We start from the raw sequence: 14,542 nt of genomic DNA on the forward strand, positions 1-14,542 counted from the left end.
GGGCGGGCCCCACACGGTCAGAGAACCGGTAACTCCCTCGTAGCCTGTGCTAGGCTGCAAACGCCTTTATGTCTGTCCTGATCAGTGCTGCAGCATCCAGTCAACGAATGTGAATGAATGGCAGAGAGAGAGGAAAAGAGGGAGAAGGAGGTATGATGACTGAAACTGCTTAAAGTCAGCACTTCCCTCCATTAGCCTGCGGGTCCATCACCATCGACTTCCTATATAGCTGGGCTTTCTGATGTGGGAGATGGAGTTTTACAGAACCCACCTTGGTTTAGGGTTTTTGTTTTGTTTTGTTTTTCTTAAGTCATCTCCAAGCCCAACGGGGGACTCAAACTCAGGACTCTGAGGTGAAGAGTCCTATGCTCTACCGACTGAGCCAGCCAGGCGCCCCTGTCTTAGGTTCCTTATTCCCGTCCGTCTCCCAACTGGTTCCTACTCACTCAAGTCTGGGCACAATGGTGGGAAGTTCATGGACCTGAGGAAATCATGAAATAGTTTGCTACTAGGCAGACTGCCACAGTACTTTATCATCTAGCCCATTCCATATGCCCAGCACTGAGACGGGTGTTTGCCTTGGAAGTGACACCTGAGGAGAGAAAAGTGTCATACTGTCTATGCACCAAGCAGCATGCCACTAAAGGTAAATCTGAATAGGGTTCAGGAAGGAGCTGAAGCTGGGAGGAGAGGAATTGGTGGCTGCCTTGACCAGGGAGTCGCATATAGAGGGGGTCCAGGGATGAGCTACAGGTGAGCTGTGAACCTCCTAGAAATTGTTTGCAAATGGCCACCACTGATGTGTTTTCTGTCTCTATAGTTTTGCCTTTTCCAGGATATCATATAAATGTAACCTTTTGAGGCTGACTAAATTTCTTTTACTTAACATAATGCATTTGAGATTCACCCATGTAGTTGCATTTCTCAGTAGTTCATTCTTTTTCATTGCTCAGTAGTATTCCATTGTATGGATAAACCAGACTTTATTTCCAGTTGAAGAACATTGGAGTTGTTTCTAGTCTTGGTGATTATAAATCAAGCCACTATAAACATTCATGCATGGTCTTTTGTGTGAGCATATGTTTTCCTTTCTCTTAGGAAAATAATACTTAGGAGGAGTACTGCTGGGTCACAGGATAAGTATATGTTATTGTAAGTAATTGCCAAAATGTTTTCTAAAGTCACTGTGCCATTTTACATTCCTGCCAGCAATGTTCCAATTACTCTGCATCTTTGCCAGCACTTCGTATTCAGGTCTTTTGATTTTAGCCATTCTAATAGGTAGGTAATTGGCTCTTGTGGTTTTAATTTGCATTTCCCTAATAACTAATGTTGAGCAGTTTCCCATATGCTTATTTACCTTCTGGATGTTTTCTCACAAGTTCTAGCTTTTTGTAAATTCCTTGGGGTTTTCTATATAGACAGTCATGTCATCAGCAAATAGGGATAGGTTTAGTTCTTCCTAACTGGTATACCTTTTCTTTCTTTTTCTTGCCGTCCTGCACTTGATAGGCCCTCCAGTGTGATGTCAAACAGGAACAGTAAGAGCAGACATTTCTTTTTTTTAAAGATTTTATTTATTTATTTGACAGAGAGAGACACAGTGAGAGCAGGAACACAAGCAGGGGGAATGGGAGAGGGAGAAGCAGGCTTCCCGATGAGCAGGGAGCCAGATGCGGGGCTCGATCCCAGGACCCTGGGATCATGACCCGAGCCGAAGGCAGACGCTTAATGACTGAGCCACCCAGGCACCCCGAGAGCAGACATTTCTATTACTGATCTTAGGAGGAAAGCATTGTCTTGTACCACTAGGTATGATGTCAGTTAGATCTCTTTGTAGATGCTGTGGTAGGCAGCCTCTAAAATGGTCCTTAAAGAGCCCTGCCTCCTGGTATTCATGCCCTTGTGTGTTTTCCTTCCCTTCAGCGTAGGCTTGACCTCGTAACTTGCTTCTGAGGAATAAAATATGGCAAAGGTAATGGAATATCACTGCCAAGATTAGCTGACAAAGAGACGGATTCCCGCCTTGGGTACTCTCTTTCTCACTTCCCCTGAGGGAATTCAGATGCCATGTTGCAAGCTGCCCTATGGCAAGGTTCTGAGGAGGCCAACAGCCAAGAATTTAGGCACTCAGTCCCATGTTCCGTGAGGAATTGAATCTTGCCAACAACCATGGGAATGAGCTTGGAAGTGGATCTCCCCACTGCCTCTCTTGCTCCAGTGAGCTTCCAGAATAGACTGTAGCCGCAACTGATGACAAAAGTTCAATCTTGTGAGAGACCTTGAGTCAGAGGCACTTAACTAGTCATATCTGGATTCGACTAATCTGCAGGAACTGTGAGATAGTAAGTGTTTAATATTTATATTTTGGGGTTGTTTTGCCTCAATATAGAACTGACATAGAAGCCCTTTATTAGATTGAGAAAGTTTTCTGTAATCCAATTTGCTGAGAATTTTTTTTTAAATAGTGAATGGATGTTGAATTTACCAAATACTTTTCTGCATCTATTGAGATGAGCATATGTTTTTTCTTATTTAGTCTGTTGATACAGTGAATTACATTCATAGATTTAAAAATGTTGAGGGACACCTGGGTGGCTCAGTCCATTAAGTGTCTGCCTTCAGCTCAGGTCATGATCCCAGGGTCCTGGGATGGAGCCCCATGTCCGGCTGCCTGCTCAGTGGGGAGCCTGCTTCTCCCTCAGCCTGTCGCCCCACCTTCTTGTGCTCTCTCTCTCTGTCAAATAAATAAAATCTTTAAAAATAAATGAACGCAAAGAAATAAAAATAAAAAATTAAAATGTTGGATGCAAAACTTGCATTCCTGGGATAAACCCAACTTAGTTATGATATTCTGTCATTTTGCTACGTTGCTTGAGTCAGTCACATTTTATTAAGAATTCTTGAATTAATATTTCTGAGAGACATTGATCTATAGTTTTCTTGTAATGTCTTTCTCTAGTTTTGGTGTCAGGGTAATACTGATCTCATAAAATGAGTGGGGAAGTGTTTCCTTCTCTTCTGTTTTCTGGAGACGTTTACATTAAATTGGTATTATTTATTCCTTTAATGTTTGTTAGAATTTTTCCAATAAAGCCATCTGAGTATGGAGTTTTCCCTGTTGAAATGTTTTAAACTACAAATTCTGTTTCTTTAATAAAATATATAAGGCTATTCAGGATATCTATTTTTTCTTGAGTGAGTCTTGGTAGCTTGTATCTTCAAGGAATTTGTCTATTTCATCTAGATACTGGAGTTTATGGGTATAAAGTTGTTCATATATAACAATATTATACTATCATCCTTTTAATGTTGTTAATGTATAATACTATTACATTATTACCCTTTTAATATTTAAAGGATATATAGTGGTGTTCCCTATGTCATTCTTGATATTAATAATTTGTTTTTTTCCCCTTCTTTTTCTTGATCAGTTTGACTAAGTCTTATCAATTTTATTGGTCTTTTAAAAGAAACAGCTTTTTTTTTTTTTTAAAGATTTTATTTATTTATTTGACAGAGAGAGACATAGCGAGAGCAGGAACACAAGCAGGGGGAGTGGGAGAGGGAGAAGCAGGCTTCCCGCGGAGCAGGGAGCCCGATGTGGGACTCGATCCCAGGACCCTGGGATCATGACCTGAGCCGAAGGCAGACGCTTAATGACTGAGCCACCCAGGCGCCCAAGAAACAGCTTTTGATTTAGTTGATTTTCTCTATGATTTTTCTGTTTTTTACTTTCATTGATTTCATCTCTTTATTATTTTTTCTTTCTGTTTGCTTTGCTTTTAGCTGCTTTTTCTAGTTTTTTAAAGATGGAAACCTAGACCATTAGTTTTAGATATTTCTTGTTTATAATATAAGCCTTTGATGCCATATATTTTCCTCTCTAAGCACTACTTTAAATGCATCCCAGAAATCTTAATATGTTGTATTTTCATTTTCATTCAGCCCAAAGTATTTTCCAACTTATCTTGTGACTTCCTGTTTGACCCATGGGTTATTTTGAAGTGTGTTGTTTAATTTCCAACTACTTGGGGACTTTCTAGATATCTTTTTATTCCTGATTTCTAGAATCAGAGTTCCATTCTTTTCAGAGAACTCTCTTTGTATGATTTAAATTCTTTGCAATGTATTAAGACCAGCCTATGGTCTATGTTGGTGAATGTTTCTTTTTGACAAGTTAAAAAAATTATTTTTAAGTGATATGGGAAAGTCAGTGTGACTTTCTCCAGAGCTGCCTTGTCTGAAGTTCATACCAGGCTTCAGTGAGTCTGGAAAATTAACTTTATGGACCCTGCAAGGTTCAGTACCCAAGGAGCCTGGAACTGTGCCCAGCCCAGTGGTAGTTAAAGTAGGGAGCAAGGGCGCCATTTATTTCCGCCTCCGTGGGCAGTGAACCAGAAAGCCAGCGTGACTGGCAACAGCACCAGTTGTGTTGTTTGGAGGAAGTTGGCGCAAAATACTAGAGGATCACTTTGAAAGGGAGACAAAGAGTTGATGTCACCATTTAGCACCAAACAGAGAGGATAATGTGGCCTCTCTACTGTCAAATCACAGGGAGTGCTTTTGGTCGGCAGGACTGAAATCCATCTTGATATCAGAGAAATACAGCTCCTGGGAAGTAGAGTTCTTGGGAACTGAGACATGGTCCGATATGTGGGCCTTCCTTCTCAAGCAAGAGCAAAGAACAGTGAGACAACATTATCTTTTTCTCCTTACCATGATCTTTAATTTGTAGCTCTGCATCATTAGGGAGAATCCTTCAGTGTCCCTGGATTACGCAGACAGTACTGAGGTATTTTAATCATTGAAGGAAGCAGTAAACATTTTGCAACGTAACACATGGTGAAAGAGAAAGAGCCTGGGGTTTGGAGTCAGAAGACTAGGATTTCTACCTTCTTACTAGTGTTTGATATTGTGCAAGATAATTACTATTGCGTAAACAATAACTGTTTAACTAGTGTTTTCTTCCTGGCAGGCGTCATGCTCAGAATATTTTATACATGAGCCTCACAACAGTCCTGGGAGATGGGCATCAACATTATCGAGAGGTTTCACATGAGGACGGTGAGTTTTAGAATGGGTAAGTCCTCTGTCTAAGGACACAAAGCTAGTGAGTTGTGAAGCGGGGATGGGGACATAGACAGTGAGTCCAGAACCTTTGCTCCTGTTTCGCTAAAACTACCTAATGTGTAGGGGTGGTTGTGAGGATTTTTTTTTTTTTATAAAGTTGTTTTTCTTTTTTTGAGAGAGAGTGAGCAAGAGCACACAAGCAGGGGGAGGGACAGAGGAAGAAGCAGACTCCCCGCTGAGCAGCTCCATCCCAGGACCCCAGGATCCTGACCCATGCAGAAGGCAGACACCTAACTAACTGAGCCACCCAAGCACCCCAGTTGTCAGGATTTTTGAATGAAGGTATAGGACACTGGGGGTTGACGCAAAGTACTTACAGTGCACAGTGTAGCACCCTCCTTTTTTTAGAGCTGCCGGGAAGATGAGTCTTGTCATTAAGCTTCCTTCTCACACTCTGGAGAACTAACGTCCCCGAGGTTGGGCAGAGTACCGACAGCTCCTCTGAGTGCTGAACACAGGGCAATGCTGGAAGCTTTTTCTTTTTCTTTTTCCAATTCTATTTCCTTACGGAAAAGGGAGTTGAGTCACCGTGATCTTAAAATGACACTATACAGCTGCTTGAGGAAATACTTGAATTCACTTTCCCTGCTTTAAGTGGGTTTGGAATGGAAATCATTCCATGGGCACACACAGAGAATAGTTAATAACTACCATTTAGGGACACTTATGTTTCAGGCTCAATAACCACAGTATCTTGAATCTTTATAACAATCCTACATGGTTGGATATATTAACTGGTTGGAATTATTAACAGCCCCATTTTATAAAAGAAGAAGCTGAGGCTCGGAGAGGTTGGTCAGAGTAGACAAGCCATCCAGCTCTCCAGGGCTGGAGAGCCAGGTTTCAAACCCAACTGCACCTATTTGCAAAGCCCATGCTTTGGAGGTGCTACATGGAATGGTGACAACGAGGACCATCTGTGAACAACCTAAAGTGACAGATCACTGCTAAACATGTAAGTAACCGTTCCCCTTATCTGGAGACTGGTGAATTAATGTAAATATGGGAAAATAACTGTAAATTAAATAAGGGTCTATCATCCTTGACTTTATCTGTGAGCCTAGCCAACAGTGAAATAAAGTATTTTCATCCCTAATTAACATAACCTTAGTTATTTTGTGTGTTTTTCCCTTTAAATACTTATTGCAGGGGCGCCTGTGTGGCTCAGTGGATTAAGGGTCCGAATCTTGATTTCGGCTCAGGTCATGATCTCAGGGTCATAAGATTGAGCGCTGTGTCTGGGCTCTGTGCTGAGCATGGAGCCTGCTTGAGATTCTCTCTCCCCCTCTCCCTCTCCCCCTCCTCACCGCCACTCATGCACGCACTTTCTCTCTCTCTAAAAGAAAAATAAAATAAATACTTATTGCATTTTACATATGGTAAGCTATCCTTTTAAAGAACCTCTTCTTCTAAAAAGCCTTCTTTGTTTCTGAATCTTAACAACCTCAACACCTTTTTTGCATTTCCAGATTTTAAAGCAAACACCCAGTACTTTCACCCTTGAACCCAAATGCCTTAAGAGCTCAGCAATATTAACACTAAAACCTTGGGAGGGTTAGGTAGCTGGGCCTGGGCTACCAGTGGATGAGTCACTGTATACAATGATCCTTCTTCAGGAAATTAAGTTTCAAAACCTCAAAGTGGACATCTCTTTGCCACCTTGGACATTTGATTGCCTACCACACTTATCTTAAGGCAATCTATATACATTTCCATGCTTTATGATTTTGAACCCTTACATGCTAGAAAAAAAGTAAATTTTCCAAAGGTAAATTTATGAGACTGAAGAAATAGGAAAGCACATTAATGACTTTCTGAACTTCAGCTTAAAGCCATGACACAGAAACAGCTGTTTGGAAAGCAGGCTCTTCCTGAGAGCTGGTACATGTCGGCCACCACACTGCACACGGGTGACCAAGAAGTGACTTTCCCGAGCTCAAACACCGTGTCTGTGCACATGGCCAGTGCTCCTGCCTCTGCACCCTCTGCTGCTGCTTTTATAAAATGGGGCCGTTAGTAATTCCAACCAGTTAATATATCCAACCATGTAGGATTGTTATAAAGATTCAAGATAATGTGGTTATTGAGCCTGAAACATAAGTGTCCCTAAATGGTAGTTATTAACTATTCTCTGTGTGTGTGCCCATGGAATGATTTCCTTTCCAAACCCACTTAAAGCAAGAAGGAAACTAGATAGGAGAACATGGAGGGCCTTTCAAAATACCTCCCAAGGGTCTGGGAAGACGAGAAGGCACACCTGGCATTTGAGGAAACAGATACAGAAAATGTATATGAGGCATTCCGAGTCAAAAAACAAATTTGCTCTGGGCAGCAAACAGGCCGAGAACCTGGGTCTCAATTCTGATTTGTATTCTTTCCACCTGCCATACCCCACTGCGGCTTCAAATTAGGGAACTCCAATTGTGTGGCTAAAGAAATAGAAATCTGCCTTAAGAAAACCCAGTATCAAAATAGAAATATTCATGGGTGTGACAAGGTGGGGGAGAGGACAGGGAGTGTGAATTATTTGCACTTTAAAAATACTCCTCACTTAAAGTGAGATTTCTTTTCGTACAGATGGTTATAAAACTGCATTCATTTCTTGAATGGAGTTAATACTTTAAGCCCTCTCAACTTTGTGATGCTTATTCACTGGTGTCTAAATAACTCTTTGTACAAACGGAAACCACTGGACCTTAGATACATCTCCCATGTCAACCATTGAATTTTTAGGCATCTGTTGATCCAAAAGATCTAAATAGTTTCATAAGGTCATCTTTAAGCTGCATACATGCCGAGGATTGAATGAAGATCATAGTTACAACCACAGGAGGAAATCCTATTATTGTAAGCAGCTTTCACAGGAACGGCTCATCAGTATTAGTAGTGAGGTAGTGTGAGGCATCTAAAACAAATCCATTTAAAACATACACATTTAAACTATATTTCCCCCAAACAGTAAGAAATCCTGCACCTTACACAGCAACATATTTATTTTTCTTCAGCATCATTTGACCTGATTTTCCTAGTAAGAGTATGAACTCTGGAGCCAGACGGCTCTCTAGCTCTGCTGTGAGCCATCTGTGAGGACTCAGGCAAGTGGCTCGACCTCCTTATGCTTCCTTCGTGTCGTCTGCAACATAGAAATTAGCTACCTTCCAAGTCCTTGTGCGGGTTGAGTGCTCACAGCGTGCGATCGCTCAACGGACGGTCTCAGAGGAAGGGGACAGCACGTGAAGAGGGCCAATCAGACCAGGGTTCAGATCTGGGTTCTACCCTTTTTTGGCTGCGTGAAACCAGGAAAATTACTTCTTGTATTGGTCTGGGATTTTTTTCTCTCTCTCTCTCTCTCTTTTTTTTTTTTAGGTAAATTGCAGATTCACATACAGTTGTAAAGATCCTGTAAACTGTCTGCCCAGTTTCCCCCGGTGGTAACATCTTGGCAAACTACGGTCCAATATTCACATCGATGAAGTCAACCTACAGAACAGCTCTATCACCACAGGTACCCCTCACGTTACCCTTCCCGCCCATCCCCGAGCCCTGCTTATCAATCAGTTCTTCTGTGGGCATAGGTGGGTACATACGTAGAGCTGGGATGGCAGGATTATACAGCAAACGTCTGTGTAACCTTCCAAGGCACCGCCATATGGTTTTTCACAATGGCTGTACCATTTGCACGCTCATCAGCAAAGCAGGAGAGTCCCAGGTGCCCCACATCATTGCAAGCGCTTGGTACTGTCAGTCTTTTCTTTGTTTTTAAGTTGTGGTAAGATGCACGTAACATAAAATGTACTATCTTTACCATTTCGAGTGGACAGCTCAGTGGTATCAAGGGCTTTCATGTGGTGGTGCAGCAGTCTCGACCATCTTAGAGCGCTGTCCGCCTTGTAGAGTGGAAACGCCGTACCCACCGTACGGTAACTTCCCGTGCACCCCACCCAGCCTCTGGCAATTGGCATTCTGTTTTCATATTTCATGTTTCATATTTTAGCTGTTGTGAATAATGCTGCTATGGATATAGGTGTACAGATATCTCTTTGAGACCCTGACTTCAGTCTTGGGTACACCCAGAAGTGGGATTGCTGGATCGTAGGGTAAGCCTATTTTTAATTTTGTAAGAACTACCATACTGTCTTCCACAGCACCTGCACCATTTACATTCCCACCAACAGTACACAAGGGTTCCAGTTTCTCCACATCCTCACTAACACTTGTTACTTTCTTTTTCTTTATTTTCTTGACAGTAGTCATCCTAATGGGTGTGAGGTGGTATCTCACTGTGGTTTTGAATTGTGGACTGGGGTCTTAGTTGCCAACCCCAGAAGCCACTTCAGCTAGTTTCAGCAGAAGGGGATTTATTAAGGGATATTCAGGAGTTCGTAGACTCTCCGGGAGAGGCAGATGGTCAGGTCTGGAGACTGCACAACCGGAAACCGTACCAAGCCCCCCGTGCAGGACGGCGTCGGCCAGCCCCCAGCCCTGCTGCCGCGGCTGGTGCTCAAGATGCCTGCGCACGGCACGCAAGGCTCTCTGCCATTCCTGTCACTGAAGACCAGACTCCTGTCTGCTGTCCGAGCCAGGAAAATGGATTTAGGACAGCACAGCTTCTTCACACTGCTCTCCTTCTGAGACTTGTGTGAGTCTGCACCCTGGCTGCGAATGTGCGGGGAAAGGGAGTCTGAGTTTCGGCCTATGAATCCCCAGATTCGTAATGTGGGAAATGACTCTAGCGTAGAACAAGTTTCCAAGGACAGCCACAAAGTATAAGAAATATGAGCTGTACTTCCCCACACTGTTTATAGATGGGGATAATAATAACTACCTAATGGACTTGTTTTAAAGATGAAACGAGGTCCCACAGGTAAAATGTGTGGCACGGGTCTGACACATGGCAGGTGCCAATCACGTGATCCTTCTCCTTTCTCTCAGGAAAATATAAGTTGTGAGTGACTTCCTGTGTGCCATAAGATTGTGACGTAGGCAGCTATAGGATGCAGTTTTAGGAACTTCGAAAGAGCTCTAGGATTCCCCTAATATCCTATCTAATATAAAGTTTCATGTTATTATTTTACTTAAGTTCTGATCTTGAGAAAATGCAAATATCTGAAAAAGGAGGGCCATTGTAGACTCTAAATGACGTATTAATACAAGGCCACATCATACCTTGGAAAGAACACTCATTTGGGCATTCAGAGGTCTGAGCTCAAATCCCATCTCCTTATAACTAACTGTGTGATCCTGAGCAATTGGTTACCCTCTCAGCTTTTCTCCTGTACTAGAAGGAGGGTGAGGTACCCAATCGCCGTCTAGCTCTTTGGTGTCACACTGCTGTAAGTGGGGGCTCTGGAAAGCAAGTTCTGATGTGGAGCAGAAAGGAGAGAGCAGACATGTCTGGGCCCTTGAAGGACTCTTGAACTCCTGGGGAGATAAAGGACACCAAAGGACCTCGGAATGATGAGTGTGTGTGTTCTTTCCAGTGTCACTGTGGCTGCTATAAGGTGGTATAAGTAAATTGTGCTATAAGTAAAAACATTAGCACAATAAGTGGCAGAAAAGTTAAGATTTTGTGGATTACCCTTTCTTTAGGTGGCCGGGAAGATGGTAGGCATTCAGACTAAGCATGTCTACCAAAAGCAGCCAACCATCTTTCAAAATAAGGAGAGGGTCCTGCTTGGAGGAACTGGCAAGGAGAAGTTTTTGTGATACTACAGAAACATCGGTCTTGGCTTCACGGTGCCCAAGGAGGTGATTGAGGGCACCTATATTGACAAGAAATGTCCCTTTACTGGTAATGTCTCCATCCGAGGGCGGATTCTGTCTGGTGTGGTGACCAAGATGAAGATGCACAGGACCACTGTCATCCTCTGAGCCTACCTCCACTACATCTGAAAGTACAACCACAGGACCACGTCCATGCACCTGTTGCCCTGCTTCAGGGACGTCCAACATCGTCATGGTGGGCGAGTGCCAACCCTTGAGCAAGACTGCGCTTCAACGTGCTCAAAGTCCCGAAGGCCACTGGCACCAAGAAGCGATTCCAGAAGTTCCGAGACTAGACATCTGTTCAAACCCCTGAAGAAAATAATTTTCCCAGTCAAAAAGATTCTGTGGAGTACTTAAGTATCTTGAAATTCTGCCCTTATAGATGGGATAGACATAGACTCACACTGCTAACTGAAACATTCTATCTTCCATTCCTTTATGATCCACATTACTCTTATCTTTGATCTACCGTGAGTGCCACACGTTCATTGTGCCCAAGTGTGACAGAAATAGTCTTTAAAAATATACTTTCTGGTACACAGCAGGTATCTAACTAAAATTTGTTAATTCTCTGCACTTCTTCTACACCGCTAAGTTTTAGCAAGGGCAACTTAGAAATTTTCAGAGTCCATTCCAGTAAGGTTGGACCAGCTGGGGACACGAGGAGGAGAATGGAGAGTAGAAAAGGAGAAAAAACCTTCTTTCCATTTCTTGCTATTCCTTACCTGTGGGAGTTCTCCCCAGCTTCAGCTTCTTTTGACCCTTCCAGAACCTGAATTATGACCTACCTTCAGAGGTACCCGCATTAGCCAGGCAGCTTCTCTTCTCAAGGTGTGAGCCCCAACTTCATGGGCCCCTTCCTCTGAGCTCCTGATGAGCTTGGGGCAGCTGGGCAGCAGTCCGTCCACAGTGGTCAGAGCACCATCTTACCGGCTTTGTTCCTCTGAGTTGCCAGCTTCTAGTAATCCCACACTGGACCCTTTGGTGCCTCCCACCCTGTTGGTGGTAACTGCTTCCTGCAGTTATTTTCCTGGGTTCTCTTCATGTCCTATTTCTGCTAACATCTGTGGAACAACTGCACGTATTAATTCTCTAGTAAAATACCTACTGTGGTGTCTTATTTTGTTGCCTAGAGCCTGACTGATATTCTTAGACTCAATAATGTTACTAATTTACTCCCAATACTTTCCTCATTTTCAGAAAACTGGAAGGTATTTGCAATATATCTGCATTTTACAGGAGCAAGACTTGAGTCAAAGAAAATTTTTACTAGTTATACACGAGTAAGTTACTGCATGCTATTCATTCTATTGTAGTTTAATACAACAAATGTTTACTACCTACCTACTACGTGTCAGGAACTGTTCGGTGCTGGGGATGCAGATATAAGTGTCATTGTTCCTTATCCTTATGAGAGAAAGGAATTCCTACCTGTTGTATGGTAATAGGAGCTTTAATAAAGGATGCACAAGAGGTTGTGGGATCCTGGAGAAGGAGACTTTGTACACTGGGCTTTAAGAAAGTTTTTTTTTAAAGATTTTATTTATTTGACAGAGAGAGCAAGAGAGCACAAACGGGGGAACAGCAGAGAGAGAGGGAGAAGCAGACTCCCTGCTGAGCAGGGAGCCCGATGCGGGGTTCTATCCCAGGACCCTGGGATCATGTCCTGAGCCGAAGGCAGATGCTTAACTGACTGAGCCACCCGGGCACCCGTGGGCTTTAAGGAATTTAAGTGGACACTGGTATTCCCTGTGGGTTTTCAGAAACCATAAACAGAAGTATATCCTTGAAAGCCTGACGCAGTCAGTGCTTCATACAGAGCAGTTACACGTCAAAGGGTTGGGATGCTCTGGCAGATGCTCAAGGACAAACGTAGATCACTGGATTCTCTGTGTCCTAGAGTTAATCGCAAATAACCACAGTGAAGTTACTAAGCCAGGAGGATTTAGACTTGACAAACATGACCAGGATGAAGTCATATATCCAAAATTAAATGTCATATTTAGAGTGTGCTAAATCTTACGCTCACCAAAATTGCTGAGGAAAGAACTTGTGGGTGAAGATCATAACGATTTAATCAACTGTTTCACTCACATGTGGTGAGTGGCTTTGGTTTTTTTTTAAGCTTCACCAAGTGATGGTTTATAGCTACACAGGACATCTGTTGCTTTTACCAGCTCAGCATCCATTTCTCCTTCTGTTAAAAGCCCAACCTTCCTTCCTTCTGCTTTGGCGATCTGTCTCGCTGTGACTGCTGTTTTAAGGCACCTTCCCGTCCATGGCCAAGGGATGACCAACCCCAGGCTGAGCAGATTCTCTTCCCTCAGAACCGGAATCTTGCAGAAGTGGATTCCTCCTGAGACCCCAAGAAGCCCTGGCTCCTGCAACTAGCTCTTCTCTGAGCCCAGTTCTGCAGCTTTTTCTTGAATCTACAACCACCAAAGGACAGCCAAAGAACCCTGACACAGAAGCTTAACTATCACTTAATTTATTTCGGATAGTTTCTTCTGCCTGGAATGCTTCTTACTCCCATCTTTCCATTTCCAAATACTGTATTTCCTCCAGAGATACGGACTAGTTTAATGGCTTTCATAGATATTTGAGCTATACTTGTAGGTGTCTATTTATATGGTCGTGAAGGGACTGTCTGGATTCAGAGAGATGGATCTGGGATTCACCCCAACTTTCCAGTTAACTTAGTGTGTGAGCGTGGCAGCTTTAGGTAGGTAGGTGCCAATCAGATCTCCCTTCAAGAGAGAACCTGCTGTAAGAAATTAGTGAACCTTCAGAATCCAGCTCAGCTTTGTCCAAGCTTTCGCTTGGCTGCTCCCAGCTAATGACTGAGTTGCCTATGGTTTTGAAAGCTGAGTTCATCTTTTCTAACACGAAAATCCTCTAGTGGGCAGTCTTTGCTCTGGGGCTGCCCACTGACTGGCCAAGATGCTCTGCTCACAGAGCTGCACTGCAGTCTGAGGCTCTAGCAAATCCTTCTTCCTCCCCGTCTCAGTTCACGTGTGTCACATCTGCCGGAGCCTTCCAGCTTACTCCTTCTCACTCTTATTTTCCACACAGCTGGTTCCCCAAGTAAGTCCCCTTCTGTGGAACAGTCTGTGACAAGGACTAACCTCTTTGGTTTTCTCATTTATAAAACAGGAGCCCCACTTCTGATATCATTGGGTTAATGTTGAAAATTAGAGAATATTCTCCCCAGTACAGGTCTTGGCATGGACTCCAATAAATGCTTTTTTATTGACGTACATGCAAAAAAAAAAAAAAATGCATCGATCATCAGTGTACAGCTTGCTGAGAAGTGACAAATGGAACATTTCCAGCACCTCAAAAGCATCGCCTCAGGCCCTATCTCAACCAGTATTCCCTCACTCCTCCCAAAAGCAACCACTATCCTGTAGTGATTTCTAACACTACACTACACACTGCCTGTTTTGGAACTCCATTTAAGTGAAATCCTACAGTCTACTTTTAATGTTTTTCAATGTCTGGACTCTTACCTGGAGCCTTATGTTTATTTTGGGGGAGAGGTGTTGAAAGACATGTTGTTGTCGTAGCTCCTTCTCCTTGCATTGCAGTATTTGATTTGTGAGCATCTCACAACTTATCCTTTCAACTGTAAATGGACATTTGG

The 14,542-nt window shown here is 43.1% G+C and overlaps 1 protein-coding gene and 1 pseudogene across 1 annotated transcript in view; one reads left to right on the forward strand and one right to left on the reverse strand.

The window, feature by feature from the left end:
* The window catches only part of CDKL1 (cyclin dependent kinase like 1), a 56,595-nt gene extending 56,460 nt beyond the window's left edge, over window positions 1–135 (reverse strand). The window contains exon 1 of the mRNA XM_032405059.1: window positions 16–135. The gene's annotated coding sequence lies outside the window, so the exon portion shown is untranslated. The remainder of the gene's footprint in view (window positions 1–15) is intronic.
* LOC116632959 lies at window positions 63–12,471 on the forward strand (annotated as a pseudogene).
* The last annotated feature ends 2,071 nt before the right edge of the window (window positions 12,472–14,542 follow it).

This window comes from Phoca vitulina, unplaced genomic scaffold (genome assembly GCF_004348235.1).
Source record: "Phoca vitulina isolate PV1807 unplaced genomic scaffold, GSC_HSeal_1.0 scaffold7, whole genome shotgun sequence".
Taxonomy (NCBI): Eukaryota; Metazoa; Chordata; class Mammalia; order Carnivora; family Phocidae; genus Phoca; species Phoca vitulina.